The sequence below is a fragment of the Amblyraja radiata genome, chromosome 38 (assembly GCF_010909765.2).
Source record: "Amblyraja radiata isolate CabotCenter1 chromosome 38, sAmbRad1.1.pri, whole genome shotgun sequence".
Classification (NCBI taxonomy): domain Eukaryota; kingdom Metazoa; phylum Chordata; class Chondrichthyes; order Rajiformes; family Rajidae; genus Amblyraja; species Amblyraja radiata.
Window position 1 is genome coordinate 16210170 of NC_045993.1, and position 20957 is coordinate 16231126.

The 20957-nt window shown below is 47.0% G+C and overlaps 1 long non-coding RNA gene across 1 annotated transcript; it reads left to right on the plus strand.

Annotated features, from left to right (window-relative positions):
• The first annotated feature begins 14501 nt into the window (after positions 1–14501).
• LOC116966814 lies at positions 14502–16402 on the plus strand. Its single transcript, XR_004410071.1, has 3 exons — positions 14502–14574; positions 15044–15205; positions 16252–16402. It is a non-coding gene; the product is annotated as an uncharacterized LOC116966814 (long non-coding RNA).
• Positions 16403–20957: the final 4555 nt, after the last annotated feature.

Below are 20957 nucleotides of genomic sequence, written 5' to 3' on the forward strand. Positions count from 1 at the left end.
ATTCTACTGCCTTCTCCCTGTAACCCCTGACACCTGTACTAATCAAGAATCTATCAACCCCCCCCCCCCCCCCCCCCCCTCCTCAGCCTTCTAAACTCCAGTGAGTACCGGCCCAGTGCCATCAAACGCTCATCATATGTTATCTCACTCATTCCTGGGATGATTTTCGTAAATCTCCTCTGGACTCTCTCTAAGGCCAGCACATGAGTAATGAGGAAGGGTTAGTTAGCAGTCTTGTTGTACGTGCCCCCTTGGGCAAGAGTGACCATAATATGGTTGAGTTCTTCATTAGGATGGAGAGTGACATTGTTAATTCAGAAACAATGGTTCTGAACTTAAAGAAAGGTAACTTTGAGGGTATGAGACGTGAATTGGCCAAGATTGACTGGCAATTAATTCTAAAAGGGTTGACGGTGGATATGCAATGGAAGACATTTAAAGACTGCATGGATGAACTACAAAAATTGTTCATCCCAGTTTGGCAAAAGAATAAATCAGGGAAGGTAGTGCATCCGTGGATAACAAGGGAAATCAGGGATAGTATCAAAGCGAAGGATGATGCGTACAAATTAGCCAGAAAAAGCAGCATACCGGAGGACTGGGAGAAATTCAGAGACCAGCAGAGGAGGACAAAGGGCTTAATTAGGAAAGGAAAAATAGATTATGAAAGAAAACTGGCAGGGAACATAAAAATTGACTGCAAAAGTTTTTATAGATATGTGAAAAAAAAGAGATTAGTTAAAACAAATGTAGGTCCCTTGCAGTCAGAAACAGGTGAGTTGCTCATGGGGAACAAGGATATGGCGGACCAATTGAATAACTACTTTGGTTCCGTCTTCACTAAGGAAGACATAAATAATCTGCCGGAAATAGCAGGGGATCGCGGGTCAAAGGAGTTGGAGGAATTGAGTGAAATCCAGGTTAGCCGGGAAGTGGTGTTGGGTAAATTAAATGGATTAAAGGCCGATAAATCCCCAGGGCCAGATAGGCTTCATCCCAGAGTACTTAAGGAAGTAGCTCCAGAAATAGTGGATGCATTAGTAATAATCTTTCAAAACTCTTTAGATTCTGGAGTAGTTCCTGAGGATTGGCGGGTAGCAAACGTAACCCCACTTTTTAAGAAGGGAGGGAGAGAGAAAACGGGGAATTACAAACCAGTTAGTCTAACATCGGTAGTGGGGAAACTGCTAGAGTCAGTTATTAAAGATGGGATAGCAGCACATTTGGAAAGTGGTGAAATCATTGGACAAAGTCAGCATGGATTTACAAAAGGTAAATCATGTCTGACGAATCTTATAGAATTTTTCGAGGATGTAACTAGTAGCGTGGATAGGGGAGAACCAGTGGATGTGGTGTATCTGGATTTCCAGAAGGCTTTCGACAAGGTCCCACATAAGAGATTAGTTTACAAACTTAAAGCACACGGCATTGGGGGTTCAGTATTGATGTGGATAGAGAACTGGCTGGCAAACAGGAAGCAAAGAGTAGGAGTAAACGGGTCCTTTTCACAATGGCAGGCAGTGACTAGTGGGGTACCGCAAGGCTCAGTGCTGGGACCCCAGCTATTTACAATATATATTAATGATCTGGATGAGGGAATTGAAGGCAATATCTCCAAGTTTGCAGATGACACTAAGCTGGGGGGCAGTGTTAGCTGTGAGGAGGATGCTAGGAGACTGCAAGGTGACTTGGATAGGCTGGGTGAGTGGGCAAATGTTTGGCAGATGCAGTATAATGTGGATAAATGTGAGGTTCTCCATTTTGGTGGCAAAAACAGGAAAGCATACTATTATCTAAATGGAGGCCGACTAGGAACAGGGGAGATGCAGCGAGACCTGGGTGTCATGGTACACCAGTCATTGAAAGTGGGCATGCAGGTGCAGCAGGCAGTGAAGAAAGCGAATGGTATGTTAGCTTTCATAGCAAAAGGATTTGAGTATAGGAGCAGGGAGGTTCTACTGCAGTTGTACAGGGTCTTGGTGAGACCACACCTGGAGTATTGCGTACAGTTTTGGTCTCCAAATCTGAGGAAGGACATTATTGTCATAGAGGGAGTGCAGAGAAGGTTCACCAGACTGATTCCTGGGATGTCAGGACTGTCTTATGAAGAAAGACTGGATAGACTTGGTTTATACTCTCTAGAATTTAGGAGATTGAGAGGGGATCTTATAGAAACTTACAAAATTCTTAAGGGGTTGGACAGGCTAGATGCAGGAAGATTGCTCCCGATGTTGGGGAAGTCCAGGACAAGGGGTCACAGCTTAAGGATAAGGGGGAAATCCTTTAAAACCGAGATGAGAAGAACTTTTTTCACACAGAGAGTGGTGAATCTCTGGAACTCCCTGCCACAGAGGGTAGTCGAGGCCAGTTCATTGGCTATATTTAAGAGGGAGTTAGATGTGGCCCTTGTGGCTAAGGGGATCAGAGGGTATGGAGAGAAGGCAGGTACGGGATACTGAGTGGATGATCAGCCATGATCATATTGAATGGCGGTGCAGGCTCGAAGGGCCGAATGGCCTACTCCTGCACCTAATTTCTATGTTTCTATGTTTCTATCCTTCCCAAGACATGAGGATCAAAATTGCTCACAATACTCCAAATGCGGTCTGACCAGAGCCTTCTGAAGCCTGAGCATCACATCCCTGTACACATTGCAACCCACCAAGGTGCCTCATCTACACTAGTCCCATTTGACCACGTTTGGCCCATATCCCTCTAAACCTTTCCTATCCATGTACCTGTCCAAATGTCTTTTAAATGGTGCTATAGTACCTGCCTCAACTACCTCCATTCATTCCATGCACTCACCATTCTCTGTGGAAAAAAGTTGCCCCTCATCTTCCCATTAAATATTTCCCCTCTTGTACATTCTCATTGAAATTGTTGATGTAAACCACAAAGAACAATGGGCCCAGCACCCATCCTGAGGTACACAACTAGTCACAGGCCTCCAGTCTGATAAGCAATCGTTCACCATCACCCTGCTTCCTTCCATGTAGCCAATATTCTATCCAGCCAGCTAGCTCTCCCTGGATGCCATGCGATCTGACCTGCCAGAGCAGCTTACCCTGTGGAACATATCACTCTCCGAACACCATATAGACTGGCCTCTCTTTAATTAACCTTCATGGTTTCTTCAAAAAAACTATTCCATTTGAAAGACACTGTCTCCCATGGACAAAAACATGCCAACTATCCCTAATCAACTCCTGCCTTTCCAAATAGCTGTACACACCGACCAATATGGTTTGGCTCACTGGTCTATAGTTCCCAGGCTTTTCCTTGTAGCCCTAAGGACCACATTAGAAGCACAAGGTACCAGGCACCCTCCAGTCACCTCACCAGTGTCCATTCATATACCAGGGCTCCTGTCATTTCTGCTCTAGCTTCCGACAAAACCTGAACAAAACCCTGCAAATGTATCTACCTTTGTGCATCTTAGGACATCCAATAAAGACTGTCCTCAAAACATTCAATTAACTGTGCCAAGTTCCCCAGCCTTCATGTCTTTCTCCACTGATAAAACAGAGGAGAAATAGTCATTCAGGATCTTGCCCATTTTCCCTGTGTGTCCGCTTTGGTTTCCCAAGTTCTGCCATCCCGGCTCCAACGTACCAGGCACACATATCTACCTATGACCTAGACTCAGCCACTGTCCTGACAGGCCTCTTGTATTGTAATAAATCCAGTTTCATCCAAACACCTTTACTTGCTCCCTATCATTCTCTGGTCTCTCCTCAACTCTCCATAGAAACTTCAAAAGTAGGTGCAGGAGAAGGCCATTCGACCCAGCACCGCCATTCAATATGATCATCCAAATTCCAGTACCCCGTTCCTGCATTTCCCCCCCATATCACTGACATCTGTCGTGATGTGGAGAGGGTGTTTCCACCAGTGGGAGAGTCTAGGACCAGAGGTTATAGCCTCAGAATTAAAGGGCGTTCCTTTAGAAAGGAGGAATTTCTTTAGGCAGAAGGGTGGTGAACCTGTGGAATTCATTGCCACAGAAGGCTATGGAGGTTGACAATGGATATTTTTACGACAGAGGTAGATAGACTCTTGATTAGTACCGGGAAGAAGGGAGGAGAATGGGGTTGAGAGGAAATGATAGATCAGCCATGACTGAATGGCGGAGTAGATTTATAACCATATAGCAATTACAGCATGGAAACAGGCCCTTCTAGTCCGTGCCGAACACCTATTCACCCCTAGTCCCATCTACCTGCACTCAGACCATAACCCTCCATTCCTTTCCCATCCATACACCTATCCAATTTATTTTTAAATGATAAAATCGAACCTGCCTCCACCACTTCCACTGCAAGCTCATTCCACACCGCTACCACTCTCTGAGTAAAAAGTTCCCCCTCATGTTCCCCCTAAACTTCTGTCCCTTAATTCTCAAGTCATGTCCCCTTGTTTGAATCTTCCCTACTCTCAATAAGAAAAGCATATCCACATCAACTCTGTCTATCCCTCTCATCATTTTAAAGACCTCTATCAAGTCCCCCCTTAACCTTCTGCGCTCCAAAGAATAAAGACCTAACTTGTTCAACCTTTCTCTGTAACTTAGTTGCTGAAACCCAGGCAACATTCTAGTAAATCTCCTCTGTTCTCTCTCTATTTTGTTGACATCCTTCCTATAATTTGGCGACCAGAAGTGTACACCATACTCCAGAATTGGCCTCACCAATGCCTTGTACAATGTTAACATTGATGGGCTGAATGGCCTAATTCTGCTCCTATCGCTGATGTACACGACCACTAGGCTGATAACTTCCTTGAATTTTCTCGAAGCCTCCGCGTGGTTCCAGACCAGTGCCTCCATGCCACCTCTTGCCGGTAGCGTTAGTGTGCAGGAATCACTAGTCGTTGCGGGCTCGGTGGGCCGATTGTCCTGCTTCCATGCTGTATCTCTGAAGTAAACTGCAGTAAACCTCTCGCTTCATTCAATGCACATCCATTTCTGACAGCTGCCACCCCCACCTCAATGTCTGCATATCCTGGTATACCAGCACCACACGTCCTACCCCTGCCCATACCCCTATCCCTTGGACCGGGGGTGTGGGATGTGAGCCAATCTCTGCCTGCACTGGGCTCTGACACGGGCAGGTTGCGGTGTCCGTATGTGGGAGTCGTGGCCGTGGTTGTCAAACAAACACAAAGACCAGGTATTGCACAGACATTTATTGGTTACAGCAGCTAATCAGGATCCACTCGAGGCTACTGACCAATCAGCAGCCCAGCTGGGATCCATTCAGGGACCATTGACAATTCAGCAGCCCAGCTGTGATCCGCTTGAGAAGATTGACCAATCAGCTGCCACTGCTGGGATCCAGTTGGGTGCTTTCGACCATTCAGCAGCCCCTCAGGGAGCGGCTCCGGACCTACTGACCAATGACCAGGCGGCTCATCATGGTCTTCAGCCACTGTTGCCGCTGCACGGCCGCCAGGAACTTGTTCCTCTCTCGAAAGGCCACGTCATCCGCCACCACCGTGCTCCTCCGCACCGCCTGCCCGCTGCTCACCCCCGCACCCAGCGTGCTCCTCCGCACCGCCTTCCCGCTGCTCACCCCCGCACCCAGCGAGGGGCAGCTCGGGCCGGGCATGACACCGGGGGCAACACGCTCCATCAGCCCCCGCTCCCCACTCACACACCTGCAGGGGGAGGGACAGAGAGACAGAGGGAGAGGGGTTATGTTCCTGCACAACACACACCGGGAGCTCACGGACCCTGGGGCAGCGGCTGCGGGTAACACTCATGTACCAGGGCAGCTGGAGATCAACAAGGAAGGGGGAACGGGGCTTTTGAAGGGCACAGATAGAGTGGATGTGGAGAGGATGTTTCCACTGGTGGGAGTGCGTAGGACCAGAGGCCTAGGCTCAGAAGAAGAGGACGTACCTATAGAAGGGAGATGAGGAGGAATGGTGGTGGTGAACCTGTGGAATTCATTACCACAGAAGGGAGGACAAGTGAATGGGTAGTTAAGGTGGAGATTTATATATTTATGATTGGCAAGGGTTTCAGGGATTATGGGGCGGGCAGGAGAATGGGGGTGAGAGGGGAAGGTACATCAGCCATGATTAAATGGCGGAGTAGGTTTGATGGGCCGAAAGGCATAATTCTGCTCCTGTAACTTATGGACCATTAGAAGAGCCACACGTCCAGGCTGCAGGGAGTTTCCTCATCACGGCCGAACTCACTGCTCCGTCCACTGAACCAATATTGTTTGGCTTACTGGTCTATAGTGGAACGAATGGTACATGAGCAGCACGTGCTTCATGTAGGTGGCCCCAGAATCACCAGTCATGGACAAACTGAAGGCACAACTGATGGTGCCTCAAGGAACTTTAACAAGTTATAAAACAAAATTACAAATTGAAGAATACTTTTATTATTTGTTGTTAGGGATAACCAGCTAACTCACATGGAGTCTTGAAGGAGGTGGTTAAATCCCCAGGTGTTGATGAGATCTACCCCAGGTAAATGAAGGAGGAGACATCAGAACATGGGCAATCCCGTATCTTGTCCGGCCACAGGAGAGGTCCCAGAGGACTGAAGAGTAGCGCAACTCCTTTGTGTCAGAAGGGAAGTATGAATCCAGAGAATTATAGGAGATAGGCACAAAATGCTGCAGTAACTCAGCGGGACAGGCAGCATCTCTGGAGAGAAGGAATGGGTGACGTTTCGGGTCAAGACCCTTCTTCAGACGTCTCAACCTGAAACGTCGCCCATTCCTTCTCAGCAGAAATGCTGCTTGTCCCGTTGAGTCACTCCAGTTTTTTATGTCTATCTTCCGTTTAAACCAGAAAATTCTTAAGGGGTTGGACAGGCTAGATGCAGGAAGATTGTTCGCGATGTTGGGGAAGTCCAGGACAAGGGGTCACAGTTCAAGGATAAAGGGGAAATCTTTTAGGACCGAGATGAGAAAAACATTTTTTACACAGAGTGGTGAATCTCTGGAATGCTCTGCCACAGAAGGTAGTTGAGGCCAGTTCATTGGCTATATTTAAGAGGGAGTTAGATGTGGCCCTTGTGGCTAAAGGGATCAGGGGGTATGGAGAGAAGGCAGGTACAGGATACTGAGTTGGATGATCAGCCACGATCATATTGAATGGCGGTGCAGGCTGGAAGGGCCGAATGGCCTACTCCTGCACCTATTTTCTATGTTTCTATCTGCAGTTCCTTCCTACACATCCAGGGAAGTGTCAGTGAGCTTCGAAACAGTTATAGGTAAATTAATGGAGACGATTCTTCTGGATACGATGTGCTCTCATTTGGATGGGAATGAGCTAATTTGGGACAGTCAGCATGGCCTTGCACATGGCAGTTCATGACATATGAATGTGGTTGTTTGAGGGGATGACGATGGCGATCGATGAGGGTAGGCATGTTGTCTATGTTGATTTTATGAATGCATTTGATAAAGTTCCCCTGTGTCGGCTGATCCAGCAGATTAAGATTCATGGTCGTATGAACCCATAACTGGCTTACTGATAGAAGGCTCGGTGTTGTGGTGGAAGGAGAATATTCAGTCAGCAGGTCAGTGACCAGTGGAATACCGCATGGATGTGTGCTAGAAACACTGTAGTTTGTGATATATATCAATAAACTTGGATGGGTCGCTTAGGAAGTTTGCAGATGGCACAATTGTTGGAGTTGTGGACAGTGAGGAAGGCTGTCAAAGAAAACAATGGGATATAGATCAGCAACATACACGGGCAGAGAAATGGCAGATGGAGTTTAATCTGAGCAAGTGAGGAAAAGTATAGAGTTAAGACCCCTAACAGAACTGATATCCAGGGAGATGCATAACTCCCTAAAAGCGGCAACACAAGCAGATAGAGTGGGAGAGAAGTAGTTAGCATGCTCGAGGGCCAGAAAGTATAAGGACCAGAAAGTCATATTGCAGCTTTATATGACTGGAGTATTGCGTACAGTTTTGGTCTCCTAATCTGAGGAAAGACATTCTTGCCATAGAGGGAGTACAGATAAGGTTCACCAGACTGATTCCTGGGATGTCAGGACTTTCATATGAAGAAAGACTGGATAGACTCGGCTTGTACTCGCTAGAATTTAGAAGATTGAGGAGGGATCTTATAAAAACTTACAAAATTCTTAAGGGGTTGGACAGGCTAGATGCAGGAAGATTGTTCCCGATGTTTGGGGAAGTCCAGAACAATGGGTCACAGTTTAAGGATAAGGGGGAAATTTTTTAGGACCGAGATGAGAAAAAAGATTTTCACACAGAGAGTGGTGAATCTCTGGAATTCTCTGCCACAGATGGTAGTTGAGGCCATTCATTGGCTATATTTAAGAGGGAGTTAGATGTGGCCTTTGTGGCTAAAGGGATCAGGGGGTATGGAGAGAAGGCAGGTACAGGATACTGAGTTGGATGATCAGCCATGATCATGCTGAATGGCGGTGCAGGCTCGAATGGCCTACTCCTGCACCTACTTTCTATGTTTGGTTAGACTGCATTTGGAGTATTGCACACAGGTCTGGTCACCCAAATACAGCAGGGATGTAGAGGCTTTGGAGATGTTTACCAGAACAATGCGTGGATAAGGAGAGGTTTTACAAACTTGGATTGTTTTCTCTGGAATGTCGACGGCAGAATAATAAAAATATATATAATGATGAGGGGCACAAATAGGGTAGACAGTCAGAAACTTACTTCCCACGGTGGAAATATTAAAGACTAGAGGGCATAGCTCGATGAGAGTGGGATAATTACAGGACAGGTGCTACATCTTGGCAGGACAAATAAAAATAGGACGTACATGGTAAATGGTAGGGAATTGAGGAATGCAGTTGAACAGAGGGATCTAGGAATAACTGTGCACAGTTCCCTGAAGGTGGAATCTCATATAGATAGGGTGGTAAAGAAAGCTTTTGGTGTGCTGGCCTTTATAAATCAGAGCATTGAGTATAGAAGTTGGGATGTAATGTTAAAATTGTACAAGGCATTGGTGAGACCAATTCTGGAGTATGGTGTACAATTTTGGTCGCCCAATTATAGGAAGGATGTCAACAAAATAGAGAGAGTACAGAGGAGATTTACTAGAATGTTGTCTGGGTTTCAGCAACTAAGTTACAGAGAAAGGTTGAATAAGTTAGGTCTTTATTCTCTGGAGCGCAGAAGGTTAAGGGGGGGACTTGATAGAGGTCTTTAAAATGATGAGAGGGATAGACACAGTTGACGTGGATAAGCTTTTCCCATTGAGAGTAGGGAAGATTCAAACAAGAGGACATGACTTCAGAATTAAGGGACAGAAGTTTAGGGGTAACATGAGGGGGAACTTCTTTACTCAGAGAGTGGTAGCGGTGTGGAATGAGCTTCCAGTGGAAGTGGTGGAGGCAGGTTCGTTGGTATCATTTAAAAATAAATTGGATAGGTATATGGATGAGAAGGGAATGGAGGGTTATGGTCTGAGTGCAGGCAGGTGGGACTAGGGGGAAATAATTGTTCGGCACGGACTTGTAGGGCCGAGATGGCCTGTTTCCGTGCTGTAATTGTTATATGGTTATATGGGGCAGTGGGCCGGCGAGTCCTGGAATGAGCCCAGCTCCCTCCCACTCCACCGCCGGCCAGTGAGACCCCAGGGCCGGTGTAGCTGTGCTGAGGGCGGCTTTACCTGCGGATGTGACCGGCTGATGCTGGAGCGGGCCCGGTGCCCGGGGGCAGCACACAGCTTAGGATCAGCGCCATCAGTAGTGCCCGGGGGCAGCACCAAGCCTCCATCACCTGCGGGCAGACAAGAGACTCAGCCCCTGGTGGCTAAAGAGACGGGCAGGTCGAGGCCGCACCTACTGTGACCCGGGGAGTGGAAATCTCCAACCGGACCGTCCACAAACTAACACTCTAACACACACACACACACTCTAAAACACACACACACTCTAAAACACACACACACACTCTAAAACACACACTCTAACACACACTCTAACACACACACTCTAACACACACAAACACACACTCTAACACACACTCTAACACACACACACACTCTAACACACACACTCTAACACACACACTCTCTAACACACACTAACACACACACACTATCCAGTGCTGAGTGATGTGCTACGTGGAGCTTTCCAGCCAGATGTACTACATCCAGATCTCGCCGGGACCCGCGTGGGTTTTCTCTGGGTGCTCCAGTTTCCTCCAACATTCCAATAACGTACAGGTTTGTGGGTTAATTGGCTACGGTAAAATTATAAATGATCCCAATTGAATAAACTACCTATTAGTTAACTCACTGTGAGATTCTACCCTAATTAACGACTGTTTGATTCACCCACAAATTAACTGTCTAATTATCTATGACCTAATTTCTCATTGCTTATGGTTAGTTATTATTGGTTAACTGCCTGCGAATTAATGCTGCACCATACATTGAATAATGTATTCATTGCACTGCGGTTTCACACTGGTCATGACTGTTTAACCAACATAGAAACATAGAAAATAGGTGCAGGAGGAGGCCATTCAGCCCTTCGAGCCAGCACCGCCATTCATTGTGATCATGGCAGATCGTCCCCTATCAATAACCCGTGCCTGCCTTCTCCCCATATCCCTCGACTCCACTAGCCCCTAGAGCTCTATCTAACTCTCTCTTAAATCCATCCAGTGACTTGGCCTCCACTGCCCTCTGTGGCAGGGAATTCCACAAATTCACAACTCTCTGGGTGAAAACGTTTTTTTCTCACCTCAGTCTTAAATGACCTCCCCTTTACTCTAAGGCTATGGCCCCTGGTTCTGGACTTGCCTAACTGGGAACATTTTTACTGCATCTAGCTTGGCCAGTCCTTTTATATGTTTCTATAAGAACCCCCTCATCCTTCTAAACTCCAGTGAATACAAGCCTAGTCTTTTCAATCTTTCCTCATATGACAGTCCCGCCATCCCAGGGATCAATCTGGTGAACCTACGCTGCACTGCCTCAATCACAAGGATGTCCTTCCTCAAATACTGTTAATTGTTTACTAAGTAATTGACCTTAAGTTAACGGCCATGCCAATTATAGTAATTAATCAATGAAAGGCTAATTATCAATTAATTAAATCACCCCAATTAACTACCAATTGCTACACACTATTGTGTAGGCACAAACTGCTGAAGTAACTCAGCGGGACAGGCAGCATCTCTGGAGAGATGGAATGGGTTACATCTCGGGTCTGAAGAAGGGTCTCGACCCGAAACGTCACCAATAGTCAGCTTTTTGTGTCTCTCTTTGCTGACTATTGTTGGTTAAACATTGGCTGCCCGTTGGCTAACTGCTAACTAACACTCATCCATTTGTCACTGGTCAAGTGATCTGATTAGTTAACTGACCATTTACGTTGCATATCACTGGCTAACTGGGCAGTAAGGATTCTAACAATAAATATTACAGTGTAAACATTTCTTTTCTGACACGACAAAGTCCAAGAAGCTTACGTTTCCTCCTGTGGATGCTGGCCGGGGCTTGCTTCTGTTGCTCCTCTTGTCGGAAGGATGGTGGAGGGGTGTGGAAAGGAGAGGGTTGGAGTAAAAGTGGCGGACAGAGAGCTAGCTCCCTGCCTTCACTGGGTGCCCAGCTCCAAGTCAGTGTGTGTGGGTGGCACTGAGGAAGTCTTGCTGTCAGCTCCCTCAGTTGTGACTGAGACACAGCCCGTCCCCCTCCCCTGAACTCGGTGCTAGGAGTTGTCAGAGGGGTGGGACTGGCGACAGAATGTGAGAGAGAAAGACTGATCACCTCTGCACCCTTCACTTTGCTCTTGATAAGCACATATCGTGCAGAGAAGTTTTCAAATGTAGCATTCCTGTCTACTTTAACATGAACTCCTTTGAAAAGGTTATAAACGGCACGAACATCAAACGTTCACGATGACAGCAGAGGGACTGTCAGCTACTGTGTCTGCACCCACTGTGATATCAAATTAAAAATAGTCTGCCTGTACCCCCTACCCCCCAGTCTGTTCATCTGTCTGTCTCAATACCTTTTAGTTTGGAGATACAGCGCGGAAATAGGCCCTTCGGCCCACCGAGACCGTGCCGACTAGCGATCCTCGCACACTAACACTAACCTGCACACACTGGGGACACTTTACAATTCACCTATACGTCTTAGGAGAGTGGGAGGAAACCAGAGCACCCGGAGAAAACCCATGCAGGTGACGGGGAGAACGCACCCGGGTCTCTGGCGCCGTGAGGCTGCAACTCCACTCCCCTTTCTACAAATGTGACCGAAGAAATGCTTTCTAGATGTGCAACGTAACTACCCAACTTTTCAACTCAATGCCCCACCAATGAAGGCAAACAATACTCCTACACGAGCCACTTGTGGGGCCACTTGCTATGCATCTGCACACCACAATCCCTCTGTATATCAACATTCCTAAAGGTCCTGCCATTTACTGTCTGTGCTCCTCTGGCATTTGACCTCCAAAAATGTAACAACTCGTATTTAGTTTAGAGATACAGCGCGGAAACAGGCCCTTCGACCCACCGAGTCCGTCCCGACCAGCGATCCCCGCACATTAAGACTATCCTACACACACTAGGGACACTATACACATACACCAAGCAAATTAACTTGGAGTGTGGGGGGAACCGAAGATCTCGGAGAAAACCCACGCGGTCACGGGGAGAACGTACAAACTCCGTACAGACAGCACCCGTAGTCGGGATCGAACCCTGGTCTCCGGCGCTGCAAGCGCTGTAAGGCAGCATCTCCACCGCCATTGCAGCAATAAGGAGCAGAAACAGGGGGCAGTAGACCTGGGACAGATGTTTGAGGGTAAATCTACATCTAACGTGGGGGTCTTTCAAAAGGCCAGCTGGTTAGAGTTCAGGTCAGAACCAGGATGTTACTTTGCGAATGAAAGGTAGTGTGTGTAGGCTTGTGTTAGTGTGCGGGGATCGCTGGTCAGTGCGGACTCGGTGGGCCGAAGGGCCTGTTTCCACTCTGTATCTCTAAACTAAAACTAAATTAGCCTTGCCCACTTTATTACTATGAACCCGAGGACCATTCTTATCTTAATCCATAAGATTAAGATATGGATAAGGCCGTTTTATAACATTCTGATCACTGTTCCCAAAATGCTCCCCTGTATATCACTGTCCCATCAAAGCCCTGGGACTGGGGCAAGCTAAAGAGCAAATCTATTTCACATGTTGTCAAGCTGGAAAGGGTACAGATAAGTTTTACGAGGATGCTGCCTGCCTGTCCTAGCAGCAATAAAAGCTTTTCATTGTACCTTGTCACAATAAACTAAAGGGCCTGTCACACTTTCACAACTTCATTCTTTCATCCCAACCATTTTTTTTACTCCTGGACTTTTTTATCGGGCTGGAAAAACGTCCCAACTTACCTGATGCCAGGAGTACCTACGGCTGGCATAACGAGCCGCTACGATATATCTACGAACTCCTACGGACTCATTACGAACATTCTGCGAGTTTGAATCAGGGGGAAACGCGGGAGAATTCGTGAATTACCTCGGGAAAGTGGGACAGCCCTTTAACTGAAATGGAGTAAACATGATGGGCCAAATGGTGTAATTCTGCTCCTATAACTTATGAAAATGATCTGCTGAGTGACTCCAGCACTTTGTATCTTTTTTTTGTAGCCAGAATCTGTAGTTCGAGTCTCATAAGATCATAAGACTAAGCAATAATAACTGTCTGAGAAAGCATTGGGCACTAAAAAGTAAATTAAGTACATTATGATTTGCTCAAATACAAATTTCAAAACCATTTAGCATTTTAACAGGAGAATTTTTAAAAGTAGTATCACAGAATAGTGTCACAGGAAGTCTGAGAAGGAAATGTATTCCGAGCCTCACCAAACCTCCTTCAATTCAAGTCATGAGATAGTAGTAGAATTAGGCCATTCAGCCCAACAAGTCTACTCCGTCATTCAATCATGGCTGATGGATTAAAGAGAGAGTTAGATAGAGCTCTAGGGGCTAGTGGAATCAAGGGATATGGGGGAGAAGGCAGGCACGGGTTATTGATAGGACACGATCCGCCATGATCACAATGAATGGTGGTGCTGACTCAAAGGGCCGAATGGCCTCCTCCTGCGCCTATTTTCTATGTTTCTATGATCTATCTCTCCCTCCTAACCCCATTCTCCTGCCTTCTCCCCATAACCTCTGACACCCGTACTAATCAAGAATCTATCTATCTATCTCTGCCTTAAATATATCCACTGGCTTGGCCTCCACAGATTCACCACCCTCTGACTAAAGAAATTAAATTAATTAAATTGGAACCAAAAGCCCAGGAGCAGGTGTAAGGACTGGGTGCAAGTTTGGTTTGAGATAACCAAATAACTAAGTGTGGGCGGTGACACCAATCATTGACACCATTGGTCTCTCTCAACAAGGCATGATTATTCCCCAGGTGACTCCTGAATTCACAAGTGGGATTGAGTGTGTGGCTCAGGATAAAGTGAGGGAGTCCACCACTGCCCTGGTGTCTGTTTGCTGGAGTCTGGAACAAGGATGGGGGTTGCACAAAGCCTGCTTGTATTACTGCTGATCACTGCCTTGTGCAGTTCCCAGCTGGTTGTAGGTAAGACCCACACCATCCCAGTGAACACATCCTGCCCGACACTGTTTCACAGTGATTAATGCTGTTTGCTGCTTCCTGGCTGAGACAGCTTTTAGTTTTCACAGAGTGGAAATGTCACACTGGAGGGTGTAGGTTTAAGGTGAGAGGGGGAAGGTTTAAAGGGGCGAAGATGGTGAGTGTGTGGAACACACTGCAGAGGTGGTGCTGGAGGGCAGCTATGGTGGTGGTGGTGTTTAAGAGGATTTTCAATAGGCATATGGAAGTAAAGGGAATGGATGCTATTCAGGCAGAGGAGATTGGTTTAACTTTGCTTCATGTTTGGCACAGATACTGGGTTGGTGGGCCTGTTCCTGTTCTGTACTTGTCCTTGTGCTGGGGTGATGTTGAAGGGCCTGTTTCCATGCTATGTAACTAAAGTCGCTGTGCTCCACACAAATGCAATGCCATGAGCTGCTGTGTTCTCTTCCAGACTACAGCATCGCACCCTACACTGGAGACCTATCCCGCTTTGCCACATTAGTGTGGCTGCGACCTGCACACTGCCTGTTTGACATGTGGGTGGCCCAGACACCCAACATTGTGGACCGACCCCGCTCCACAATGTCCATAGTGGTTGATGTTTTGAGAGAAGGTGAGTGTGCTGCTCGTGAGGCATTTTGGTATCTGGACCCTGTTGTCAATTTGTTGATTCTGGCGACATTCCCAACACTTGCCTTTCTCCTGTGTTATCTCTGCCAGTGAGCGGTGGATCTGCTGACCCATGTCTGTGGTGCCACCTGGGGACAAGGCCAGGGGTCCAGAGCTTGAGTGAAGCCATGCTCCTTGTGGTGGAGAAAGGAACTGCAGATGCTGATTTATACTTGGGATTGGGGATTAGTTGTCATGAGTAACATAGAAACTAGGTGCAGGAGTGAGCCGTTCTGCCCTTCGAGCCTGCACCGCCATTCAATATGATCATGGCTGATCATCCAAAATCAGGACCCCATTCCTGCTTTCTCCCCATATCCCTTGATTATGTTAGCCCGAAGAGCTACACCTAACTCTTTTGAAAGGTACAGTGAAAAACATGTGCTAACCAGTCATTGAAAAGCCAATACATGATTACAATCAAGCCGTCCACAGTGTACTGATGCATGATTATGCAAAGTGCTGGAGTAACTCTGGGCCAGGCGGCATCGGGGGGGGGGGGGGTGGGGAGAGAAATAAAAGGATGGGTGATGTTTCGGGTTGGGACCTTTCTTCAGACTGGACAATCTGAAGAAGGGTTCTGACCCAAAACGTCTCCCAGCCTTTGTCTCCAGAGATGCTGCCTGAGTTACTCCAGCTCTCTGTGTCTATCAATCATGGTTGACCACATGGTGTGTGAATCGCTGGGCTAGTGTACAACAATGTGAGTTTTAACCCAGGATAGAGGTGTAGAGAACATGGGTTTAAGATGAGGCGGGCAGATTTAATGGGAATCTGAGGAGGTGGGTCTTTGTAGTGAGCTGCCTGGGGCAGTTGAGGCAGGTACAATAACACGATGTTTGGACAGATGCATGGCTAGGAAAGGTTTTGAAGGATGTGCTGAACTTGGGCAACTGGGACTAGCATCTTGGTCAAGGGGCTGAAGGGCCTGTTTCCATGATTCTATAACCTGAGGGGGTGGATTAATTGTTTGATCCTTGCTTTCTTCAGCAGACAACAGCACGTTTATATTGCCCCAGAAATACCCCGTGCCTCTCTGTAAAGACTTCCCCTCGGCACCACTGGAGCCTGCCTACCGAATGGGCCCCAGAATGGCTTGCAGGAATGGCTCCTGCATTGAGAATGTGTTGCCAGGACAGGCCTTCAGGTAGGTGTTCCAATGTTCCCTCCACTTCAACATTAGCTCAGTCTGTGGCCTGCTGGAGCAATCTCAGCTCTGGTTTTCCTCAAATTAGGAGACCAAGACTGCACACAATACTCCAGGTGTGGTCCTCACTAGGGCCCTGTACAACTGCAGAAGGTCTGCTTTACTCCTATCCTCAACTCCTCTCATTATGAAGGCCAACATGCCATTAACTTTCTTCACTGCCTGCTGTACCTGCATGCTTACTTTCAGTGACTGATGTACAAAGACACCCAGGTCTCATTGCATTTCCCCTTATCCTAATCTGACAGCATTCAGATAATAATCTGCCGCCTTGATCTTGCCACCAAAGATAACCTCACATTTATCCACGTTATACTGCATCTGCCCACTCATCCAACCTATCCAAGTCGCCCTGCATCCTCCTCACAGTTCACACTGCCACCCAGCTTTGTGTCATTTGCAAATTTGCTAATGTTACTTTTAGTTCCTTCATCTAAATCATTAATATATATTGTAAATACCTGCGGTCCCAGCACCGAGCCTTGCGGTACCCCGCTAGTCACTGCCTGCCATTTTGTATTGGGACCTGTTAATTTATACTTTTTGTTTCCTGTCTGCCAACCAATTTTCTATCCATGTCAATAACCTGACCCCAATACCATGTGATCTAAATTGCTGCCTTACAGCGCTTGCAGCGCGGGAGACCAGGATTTGATCCCGACTACGGGTGCTGTCTGTACAGAGTTTGTACTTTCTCCCTGTGACTGCTTGAGATCTGTCCGAGATCTCGGAGATCTTCGGTTTCCTCCCACACTCCAAAGACGTACAGGTTTGTAGGTTTATTGGTTTGGTATAAATGTAAATGACCCCTAGTGTTTGTGTGGGATAACGTTGGTGTGCGAGGATCGCTGGTCAGTGTGGACTCGGTGGTCTGAAGGTCCTGTTTCCGTGGTGTATTTCTAAACAAAACTATCCCAAAGTCTTGAATGCCATTAACGTATCTGCTTCGACCAGCGTCCCTGGCAGCACGTTGCAGGTCCTCGCTACCCTGTTTAAACATAAACTTGCCACGCACATCTCCTTTAAACATTGCCCCTCTCACATTCAAGCTATGCTCTTGAGTTTCTGTTTTTTCCTATACGAGGGAGGGGGGGGTCGGGGAGAGATTCTGACAGTCTGCCAATCTGTAAATAAATCGTTCTGTCTTCGCAACGTTGGACTAGCTATGTTTTATCCCCCATTTATGTTGCAGTGAGTTTAAACAAGGAGGGTCTATGATGTCAAATGTTCAATGACCTATTATTGTTAGTTTGGAGATACAGCACGGAAACATGCCCTTCAGTCACCAACCAATGATCACCGTACGTTAACACTACCCTACACACACTGGGGACAATTTATATTTATACAAACACAATTAATCTACAAACCTGTACATTTTTGGAGTGGGGGAGGAAACGGGATCTCAGAAAATTCTTGCGGTCATGGTGTGAATGTACAAACTCCTTACAGACAGCACCTGTAGTTGGGATCGAGCCTCGGTCTCGTGCTGCAAGGCAGCAACTCTACCACTGCGCCACTGTGCTGCCAATAGACCACGTACTGCTCCTGGGATCTATAAGATGATGTCCAAGATGGAGGTCTAATGGCTTTGTCTGTCCTTTCAGAATTCGCTACACACTTCAGGATGTATCTGGCAATCCCTTGATCATGACACAGTGGTCTGATTCCATCTCGACAATAGGTGAGATATCTTTCTACCATTTGGATTTTGGAGGTGGTTGAGATGGGGGATGATCCTCTCACAGTGGGAGGTATCACATGGGCATGGGCATTCAGACCACTGTCACCTTCGCCAGGATGTTACCTGGGCCTGTACACAATGCTGGAGTAACTCAGCGGGTCAGGCAGCACCTCTGGAGGACAAGAATAGGTGATGTTTTTCATCTGAACCCTTCTTCAGACTACCTGGGGTTGTGGATTTGTGTTACAGGAAGAGGTTGATAGGCTGGGTCTCTTCTTTGGAGCACAGGAAGCTGAGGGGTGACCTAATTAAAATACCTAATGTGGGGGCAGCACAGTGGCACAGCAGTAAACGTAGAAAATATGTGCAGGAGGAGGCCATTCGGCCCTTCGAGCCAGCTCCACCATTCATTGTGATCATGGCTGTTCGTCCCCAATCAATAACCCGTGCCTGCCTTCTCCCCATATCCCTTGACTCCACTAGCCCCTAGAGCTCTATCTAACTCGCTCTTAAATCCATCCAGTGACTTACATAGAAACATAGAAAATAGGTGCAGGAGTAGGCCATTCGGCCCTTCGAGCCTCCACCGCCATTCAATATGCTCATGGCTGATCATCCAACTCAGTATCCCCTTAGCCACAAGGGCCACATCTAACTCCCTATTAGATATAGCCAATGAACTGGCCTCAATTATCTTCTGTGGCAGAGAATTCGAGAGATTCACTACTCTCTGTGTGAAAAATGTTTAGAGGGGTTTAAACGGTTTAGGGATGTTTAAAGGGCTTCAGAGCGGCTAGAGGGGGTTTAGAGGGGATTTAGAGGAGTTCAGAGGGTCCCAGAGGAGTTTAGAGACATTATAAGCCCCCGTGAGAAATTGTACTCCTCTGAAATTGAATATAGACATAAAGCTGGAGTAAATCAGCAGGACAGGCAGCGCAGCGACTCTGGAGAGAAGACCCTTCTTCAGACTAAACTGAACTCCCGTCGGTGAGAGTACTTGTGATTGTCTGAAGAAGGGTCTCAACCAGAAACGCAACCCTCTCCCCAGAGCCCATGCCCGTCCCGCTGAGCCACCTTCAACTTCAGAGCCAAACAAAAAACAGAGTGCTGGAGGAACTCAGCGGGCCAGGCGGCTGCCCCACCCGCAGGGTTTCTCCAGCATTTTTGTCTTCTGCAAAACGTCAACGATTCTGGGGATGCCGAGGTGACAGGGAGCGGGAGAGAGAGCGAGAGAGAGAGAGGGAGGGAGAGAGTAAAACACAGACACAACGTGGGTCGGTAGGTGAATGACTAACCTGCACACCAGGAAGAAGCCCCTTCTCGCGGTTCGGGGCCCTCACTCATGATGGTGAGTTTAAAGAAATTCTCAATGTGTCATCGATCTACATTCCTCAGAAAATTTAATTGTGTTTTAAACAAGTATTAATGACGGTGCATGAATTTAATTCAAAGGAACACGGCGTCATTAATACTTGTTCAAAACACAATAACATTTACTGAGGAATGCGGATGGATGCATTGATGACTTGGTATAACAACGTGTGAACTACTTGCTGTTAAGAAGTGCTAACAGTACTAGTTAACAACTCGTTTGTGTCTGATGGCCGTGCAGCGGTTGTTATATACAAAGATCCTATAGTGGAGTTCTGCTAGAAGATCTTTGGTTATACATGTTCGTTTAAAAAAAAAAATCCGGATGGCGAATTTAAAAAAAAACTTTAACAAAGAGAATTCGTATTTCCGTACGAAATACGGAACATTAGTGTGGGGCCCCCCTTAGGCGCGGGGCCCAGTTGGGAGCAATCGGTCAAATCGGCTTAAGGCCGGCCCTGCACCTAGGACTCGTTGCATCTCCCCTTTTCCTAATCGGCCACTGGCCTCCACCGGACTTGGCCTCCACTGCCCTCTGTGGCAGGGAATTCAATAAATTCACAACTCTCTGGGTGAAAACGTTTTTTCTCTCCTCAGTCTTAAATGGCCACCCCTTTATTCTAAGACTGTGACCCCTGATTCTGGACTCACCCCACATTGGAAACATTTTTCCTGCATTTAGCTTGGCCAGTCCTTTTATAATTTTATATGTAGAGTTGCTACCTTACAGTGCCAGAGACCCGGGTTTGATTATGACAATGGATGCTGTCTGTATGGAGTTTGTACGTTTTCCTCATGATCGTGAGGGTTTTCTCCAAGTGTTTGTTTCCTCCAGACGTACACTGGGGCCACACTTAGAATAAAGGGGAGCTCATTTAAAAAAATAAATTGGATAGTTATGTGGACGGGAAAGGAATGGAGGGTTATGGTCTGAGCGCAGGTATATGGGACTAGGGGAGAATACGTGTTCGGCACGGACTAGAAGGGTCGAGATGGCCTGTTTCCGTGCTGTAATTGTTATTTAAGACTGAGGTGAGAAAAAACGTTTTCACCCAGAGAGTTGTGAATTTGTGGAATTCCCTGCCACAGAGGGCAGTGGAGGCCAAGTCACTGGATGGATTTAAGAGAGTTAGATAGAGCTCTAGGGGCTAGTGGAGTCGAGGGATATGGGGAGAAGGCAGGCACGGGTTATTGATTGGGGACGATCAGCCATGATCACAATGAATGGCGGTGCTGGCTCGAAGGGCCGAATGGCCGCCTCCTGCACCTATTTTCTATGTTTCTACATGTTCATAGATTAATTGGTTTATTTAAATGATCCCTAGTGTGTAGGAACATTCTGGTGCATAGGGTGATCGCTGGTCAGTCGAAGGGCTTGTTGCCATGTTGTATCTCTGAAGTAATGAGTACGAGATCAAGAGGAGCATAGATAGT